Source organism: Myzus persicae, unplaced genomic scaffold (assembly GCF_001856785.1).
Source record: "Myzus persicae strain clone G006 unplaced genomic scaffold, MPER_G0061.0, whole genome shotgun sequence".
Lineage (NCBI taxonomy): Eukaryota > Metazoa > Arthropoda > Insecta > Hemiptera > Aphididae > Myzus > Myzus persicae.
Window position 1 is genome coordinate 1 of NW_019101450.1, and position 8,893 is coordinate 8,893.

Genomic DNA, 8,893 nt, shown 5'->3' on the forward strand with positions numbered 1-8,893 from the left:
GCCCTCTAGTGACTTACAAATATACGATGAAATTCTAAACAATATTCTGTACACAGTAGTTATTTCATTAGCTGTGTAACACAGAATTTTTTTATAAAATATATAAATGATAATTGTTCCTACTTCCTGGATTTTATTCCATTATATGAAAATGGTTAGTCCTGTCATACTTACAAATGTTCAATAGAATAATTTCTGTATGCATGTGTAAGTAATACACCACGAGAGCGCATTATGAGTTTATCAAAACAAATGCTGTTAATAATTTATTACAATTTATAATATTAGGTAATAAGTATTGGTATATCTAAAGTAGGAACGTATTTTTTTTGATTGACTTTGATGTACATATATATTTATTATTAATACTCCTCAATCAGTGAATAAGCACACGTCTTGTTAGTTGTTGTTACATTCAATGCCAACAATAGGATTTCCAATTTTTTTGAATGCCATTTCACACAAAAACATAATACTTTTCAATAATAAATTATCATCAGACTTACTACTTATATTCTTCAAATTTTAACTAGAAAAAAGAAATGTCATATTCTAAATAATTTTATGAACAAAATGGTAATTATCATAACAATCAACAGTCATCAAATACTATGTACGATAATGCTGGATACTGGCTTATAAGAACTTGTGAATTATTTCTTATCTAAATATTATTACAATATCATTGCACTCCGAAAGTATTATAATAGCTGCCTATTTTAATTTTACTCCTTAAGATTAACGTCATCAATATAGCAAAATTTGGGTAATGATGACAATGTGTTCGTTATTTTAGTACCTACAACAGAGTATCCTGTATTATCATATCGTATTTAGTGTAATATAATATTTTGAAAATTTAATGTTTTAACTAATTATAAAAAATTAACATACTTTAAGTTCATAATGAGATCAAAAAAATAAATTCCTTTATATAATAAAGATCTTGAACTAAGTTATACTGGAGCTCGTATAAACCTGGAATGAAAAATTCGGATTAGCTATATTTATTGCAACGTATGTAATTTTCTAGTAATTGACGAAGTGATACCAAATTACCAACGCTAAATAAACTCTAGAAAATATTATTCTTAAAATTAACAAGCATTTAATTTTTTATCTGAATATGGTGAATAAAAGTTTTAGTTAAAGTTCCTCATAAATAGGAACTGTTTCCCGTTCCTCATTCCTATATTTGAAAAAATATGTATATTCTTCTGTAAAGAAATATTTCTTTACCAACACTGACCAATACAAAAAAAAAATATACTAGAAGTCGAATTCCTGCCTTATCCTCACTATCAGTTTGAAATTTTTAGTGTTAATATTCAATATTGTAACATGAGAAGATGGTGACCGAACAAAAAATTGCACTGATTTTTTTAGTTATAGATTTTCAAAATGAGTTGCCAGCAATTTACATCCTATAGTGAGGAATCGAATAAATTAAATACGTTTAGTGGTCGGAGCAGTCTTAGGATCACTCGAAAAGGTATTGAACAACCCCCCATAAAACAAAAAAAAAAAATTATAGAGAACAAGATCATCAACTGTATAAATCTATCCAATCCGAATTTTTGTATAACCACATACATTAATGTTTTTGCATTTTTTCAACATATCTATTGTAGAGATGGACAATTTATGTAAGAAAATACCGATCAATTTATAAGCAAATTGGTTAAAATTTTTAAATACAATCTTAGGTTAAATAATAGATTATCTTAGAGCCATATTTGTATTAATAAAAACAATTGTTTAATTTACTGTATGTTTTACAAATTTACTTCTTTATAATAATGACAATAAAGAACTAATAATTGACCTATTGTTCTCTATGAGTAGATACCATAAATATTAAATTATTTATGATAAAATGAATACTAGGGATAATGTATTTATTTTTTTTTTTTTGCAATAATAGTGAATAATAAACATATTATTATATTGTATAATTTAATCAAATTGGTGTTTCCCATGGTCGTATGACTTGAACCTCCACAGACTCGCAGCCATACATTTTATTTTCACTGTTTTTCACCTTAAAGACCAGTTTATATTTTCCATAAAAATATACTTTGGGAAAATTATGGTTTTCAAATGTCTTCAAGTCAAGTCCTGATGTAACATATGTGCCCTGTATAAATGAAAAAATAAATTGTTTTTGGAACGTACATAATAATCTGATGGCGAAGCGCACAAATCGTTATATAATAAATTCTGAGCTAAATAATAAACGATAATTAATAAGGTTGTATTGATTTTATTATGATCGGGTTTTGTAGTAAAAAAAAAGAAAATAGTAGACAATGCTACAATTTAAAAACTAACCCAATATATTTCAAAATAATCAGGAAAATCAGTTTTCAGAGAAATCGAATTTGTTTTTTTTTTTTGTGTAAATCAAAAGCGAAAAACCAATTAAATACTAGACATTGTCAATACTTTTTATAAACATTTTTATAATATCATAAAATATTTTTATAGTTATTATTACAATATTGTTTTCAGACATGATTTCATTTTCAGATGGTTATCAGAATTGTTTTTGAGTTACATGTACAATATTACCATTCGTATTGGACAGTCAAAAGACTGAATGTTGAAGGCCTTCAAAACCGAAAACCATAAATTTCCGCCCAGATTTTTCACAGCACTGCATGCCTTTTTTGTTATGTACTATGTACATATAGGAATTTTGTATCCAACCACCAGTTGAACCCCAAGACGCTACGTTTAAATCAAACTACAAAAAAATAATTTATAATTTACGACAAAATAATCAATAATTAAATTAAATGTAAATTAAAAATCTTCAAACACGTTTCATCATATTTATAATATGAATTATGTTAACCACGACTTGATTTATTCGGTCACATATTTTGTGATATTGATGTACTCTATATATTATACAAAAATGAATTCCTGTCTGTCTGCTCTTTATCTACCTAAACGTCTAAAATCATTTTGGTGACATTTTTTGGGTGTGTTTGAATGGTTCCCTGGAGGATTTAGTTTCACAATTAGACTCGTTAGGTCTAACCCGGAGATTAGCTCAAACATAGATTTTAAGATATACTAAGGACATCATTGTTTATAGAAGGTTGCAATTGGTTATAGGATAAATATAAAAATATTTAGTAGAATTGGTGTTTTCTTTTTTGTGTATTGATTGCCAGTGGTACATTGGGCAGATCAGGTTTAACCATGCACATAAAATGGGATTGCCGCACATTGTCAACCAAGGTGGCTGAGTTTCCCTTATAGCCTCTCATCTGAGTGTCCAAAATGAAAATGAAAGTAAAACATATTATTTGTATGTAGTACGCGTCGATCTGGGTCCACAATCTACCGCAGGTAGGCATAATATACTGCTCGCATTATCACAATCGAGTTTCATATAGAGTTGGCATTTGTAAAGGGCAACACAGTACACTCGATCAGCTGGCCAGTGTTTGAATAAATTATATAACCCGTTCAAATGGATTTTTCACTATTAATGTTGAAAGTCATTTCTAATGAATCATTCTTTGATAATTATTTATTATTTATTAATAATAATAACTTACGTCATTCATTTGATAAAATATAATATGAACTTCTTATGAACTAAAATAATTTAATAGGTATGTATAACACTATTACTTATTTAGATTTTAGATTTCACTACAATACATTTTTTTTTATTGTCTCATAGACCTTGTAATATGGAAGTCTCGCTGTATTAAACAAACTTAAATTATTTAAAATATTATACTTACAGTAAAATTATCGTCAAAAGATCTGAAAAGTGTTATATTATTCCCTTTTACCTCAGTTGTGTTGAATGTTTTTTTATCAAAATAAATATTAAATTGAAGTGGATGGTTTTCATTTGGTTCACATGGATACATTTTTTCAAAAACAACACGATATTCTCCCTGTCATGATAGTAATATTATGTATACAATGCACTTAAATGAAAATTATAATACATATGCAATATCATGTTGATTTAATAAATCAGATTATTAAAACTTACCAAAGGCAAGTTTGGCATAAAGCGGTTTTTTGATTGAGACAATGAGAAAGTCCCAATAAGTAAGAATACTTTTATTATTATCATTTTTTTTTTTTTTTTAATACGCCCCTTACTATATTACAACAATGATGGAATACAGTTTGAAAAAATACAACAAACGAAAAATAAATAAAAATCTAAAATAATATATCAATACGTTTAAATATGGATTGACATGCTTGAGCAGTAACCTCTAAATATTTCAGGAAGTATATAGGAATGGGTAATTATTTGTAACAGGAAAAATGTAATTTACTTGATGTGAAAATTATAATATTTTGAATTTCGATTGAATGGTTCAAGACTAGCAGAAAGGGTGATTCCGTATGAGAGGCATAACTGTATGATGAGATTTCTCAACAAGTGAATATAGAAGTGAAGATAGACAACAAATTATTATTTATTTTTTCATGAATTTTCGCTTAGGTTTACAAAAATAAGCATTAAAATAAGAATATTTTGATATAATAAACTCATTTATCACTAAATATTGAATATATATTTTTTCTTTTATTCATCTAAATTTATTATTTTTTAAACAGTATAAGTTAATTTTATATTATACCATTAACTTCGACACTCGATAACGATCACTAATTGGCAACATATCCACCAAGAAAAAATATATTTTTATTTAAATTGTTTACATATCTGTGGAATTGGAACTCAAAGGGAACGAAAAATGTCGTTATTTTTCTTGAAAAAAAAACAATATGTTCATTTTCTCGTTCTTTATTTATAGAAAGAAATTCGTTCCAGAAATACGATCATTTTGGAACTCGTTCCTTCCAAACACTGTAAAATACTAAGAAAACAACATGTTAGAAAAATAGAAACTATAACAGTAAATTGAGTTGGTAACAGTGTAACACCAATAACTAATATTTATAATAAGTAATTTTTGAAATTTGAAAAACCATAAAAGTAGTAGTTAACCTAAGTAATAACTAGTAAGAAAGTAAATACTCAAAGTGGATAGTAGCTAGGTGACAACAACAAACGGAGATGGACAACGTTCTACGGTAATACCTTTGAATTTCATACAATTTACAATGCATAATTTTTTAGTACATTGGAACCACCATGATAAAATTTACCTTAGGTCATAAAATATAGTGTCCAATCTTGCCATGCCTCATATTTAAAATCACAATTATTATCTTATATATTTTATTTTATTTTTGGGAACTATTATGATATTTCATAATAATACAATATTGTATTCTCATGTTGTACTGCATAATAACTTATAGCATATCTGTATATACCTACCTGTTTTAATTTCCACATACAGTTTTCTACTGTTGTATAGTTTTTAGGGCGGCTTGTAGGGTCTGAAGTTGGAGTTTTGATAAAATCACGAACATTTGCAAATCATTTGAGTTCAAGATTATCCACCCAAATTCTTATTGATCGATTTCTTATTATGTTGTCATTCAAAAATAAACCACCGTTGATAGTTTAAATTTTCACGAAATTTGTTTATTTAAACATTGTCAATCCATTTATTTCAACTTTTTAAAAATATTTTGTATCTTTTTGTTTTTTTTTTAAATTTTTTTAAAGAAATGTATGAACAATTTTACAAGGTTCTGCATAAGTCGTTTTAGAAGCAGTTGAAGAGTATTAATGGTACATAAATATGATTTATTTTCAATTTTAGAGTGAAAATGCTGACAAAATTCATTAAAACCTATAAAATGTTCAATTTGTATAACTAAAGATTGAAAATAAATTACAAGGTTAGGTAATATCGTCCTTAAGCTATTGTTGAATACCTACTTACATGATTATGTATTTATGTATTTAATTTTATCATCTTTGAATTTCATGACTTTTTGGCTGATATTTAATATTTGTCGAATGATTCAAACTTTGCGATAATGTCACCAAAAATACTAAAAAAATTGTCTTATTAGAATGAGTTAATATTATGTTTAAAATGAGAATCCTTCTGTATGATCAGTTGATAAAAAAAGTTATCTCCTTACAATTTGTAAAAGGCGTTATTGAATGCATTAGATTAGAGTAGCAGCACAACATTCTTTTGGGTAAAAAATAATTTACCGATAAAAAAAATTTAACAAAATTCACATCTTTAATATATATTATATTGTAACCTAATCTATTGTGAATTGTCTTATTTGTCGACACATTTTCAATCCTCAACTATTAAAGGATACTTACCACATTATAAACATAATAAAATTAATGTATAAGTTTAAACATAAAATAGTAAAAATAGAAATAGATACTTGGTACTTATTGTTCATCAACTAATAATTTGAATATGCGTTTAAAATCATTACTTCGTAACTTTAAATTTCAAATAAATAATAACAGAGTCATTTTCAGATGTATTTTTATTTTATGTAGCTCTATGCTTTTTAATATCAATTAAAAAAAAAAATGGTGAACTTTTCTAATAAATTTTCAAAGTTAATAGGCATTATGAGTATGCCAAGTTCAAGAACGTTTCCATATTGCACGTATAATTATAAAGAAAATAAAAAAATTAGATGATTAATGTATCTTGCTAAGGTTAACGCGTTCCTGCTATATAAAGATTTGTATCTACTTTAAATTATCGTAAGTTGTAACCATATTAAATTTATTAGACTGTAAATATTTTTTTCACAGGACTACCTACTGATCATAATTTCGGACGCATGTAGTATGCTCCTTTCCATATTGCACATATAATTATAAAGAAAATAAACCGATTAGATGATTAATGTATCTTGCTAGTGTTCACGCGGTTCCTGCTATATAAAGGTTTGTATCTACATATTTGATGAACCCATTATAAATTATCGTAACTTGTAACCATATTAAATTTAGAAATTATTAAATTTACAAATTTTTTTTTTTTAAGGACTACAATGTTAATGTAAATTAAATAATGTTAGCTTGCTCAAAAATTTAAAAAACACAAACCTACTAAGATGTTTTCATCGTATTTATACATTTTATTCAATGTAACACTTTTAATGAACAGTTATCGAGCCTCTAGGCCTCGAATCGCAAGACTCAGGATCAATAATTTAATAAATCGTACAGTACACGATGCAGAGCAGGTTTCTTTTCTTCATTGATTGTGGCGAAATGGTGTCGAGTCCATCCACACTCTAGTAAGTGGCTCTGTCATTTTATGCACCTCAAGTCGGAATATGACTACTTAGTGCATCATCGCATTATAAATCTCTTATAAGTAACTTGAATAACTCATTGAAATCCTGTTCTTCGGTTAAATTCAACTTACTTTCCGTAACAGAGACAGTTTGTCGAAAACTGATAATAATATCACCTAGAGTTTATAATAATTGAGTATAATAATTAATTTATATTATTTGTTAAAAGAAAGACATAATAAATTTATTGTTTTACAATAATACAAGAAAATAACTTATTATTCTGTATGATTTGATCAAAATGGTTTTTTCCAAGGTCAGACAAGATTAAACTCCAATACCAGACAACCAAGTACTGCATTGTTTCATTTTACACCTTAAACATGACTTTATATTTTCCACTAAAATACACTTTGGGAAAGTTATGATCATGGATTTTTTTTAAGTCAATTCCTGGTGTATTATATGTGCCCTGTAAAAATATTGATATAATTTTATGGTGATTTGATTGCTTAATCGTATTAATTATGTTTGTACAGATTTTATTTTATTGTACTCTAATAATTGAACTTATTATACCTATTTGTATATTTTGAAGTTACATTAATTTGAATGTGTAACATAACAATGCCTTAAATATTAAAACAGAGTTCCCAATAAAATTGAAAATTAAAGTTCTCAAATGTGGACTAATTTGTTGGCCTGCAATCGAATTCAAATATATTATAAATATCAAATAAAATTAAAGTGATAACGTTAACAATGGGTTTTATATGTAGGATATCATATATATATAGGTAATATTATATAAGTAATAATTACAAGTAACAGTAAGAACTAAAAATTATTTATAAAGAGTATTTAAAAAATAATCACTCATGATTTATTGAAAATCAAATCAAACGAAACGGTTGTTCATCCTATGCTTTGCTCTTAATAAAAGACACTCCCCTCATGATTATTCTACTATTCGCTTCCCATAATGCATTTATAAAACATCGATTCTCGTCGTGTTTTTTTTTTTTTTTTGATAAAGGCAGAGAAACTTGTAAGGAATCTTGTATCACATTATTAAATATTAGATATAAATAGACATTTTTTTATTAATTGCCAACTAATTTTCGTGATTTTTACGAATTATGACAAAATTCTAAACTCAAACGCTCATATAAAATTATTGTGGATCCGCTAACATCAACTCACGAGGATTCTTGTATTACATTTTAAAATTGTTTGATGAGAGGAAAATACTCTATCGACATTAGTTCAAAAAAAACCCCCCATGATAATCGAAATAAATATTTCAATACGAGTCAAAATATCTTGAAAATTATTCGGTGCACACAATGTTCTTACACAAACATAGAAAATACGGTCATTTTTTTTTTATAGTTACACTAAAAAACAAATTCGATTTTTGCAAATACTGGCTTTGCTTAAAAATTTCCGTTTCTCCTTAATATTTTGTTTGTTTTTCCTTACGCTTTTGAAAACTATTGACAATGTTAGATTTTGACATGACAAATTTCCTACAAGAAAAGTTGCTGTTGACCAAAATTGAAGTATTTTAAAAACACGCATCATTGTAAAATCAAGACACTCATCTCTCCGCTCAGGATCTAAAATTAAAATAAAAGCTTAATATATATAATATATACATAAATGCTTAGACTATCTCCAACTTCTCACCCTGTTTGTC

The 8,893-nt window shown here is 26.5% G+C and overlaps 1 pseudogene; it reads right to left on the reverse strand.

Annotated features, from left to right (window-relative positions):
• Window positions 1–1,960: 1,960 nt before the first annotated feature.
• LOC111029129 lies at window positions 1,961–4,108 on the reverse strand (annotated as a pseudogene).
• Between the last annotated feature and the right edge of the window lie 4,785 nt (window positions 4,109–8,893).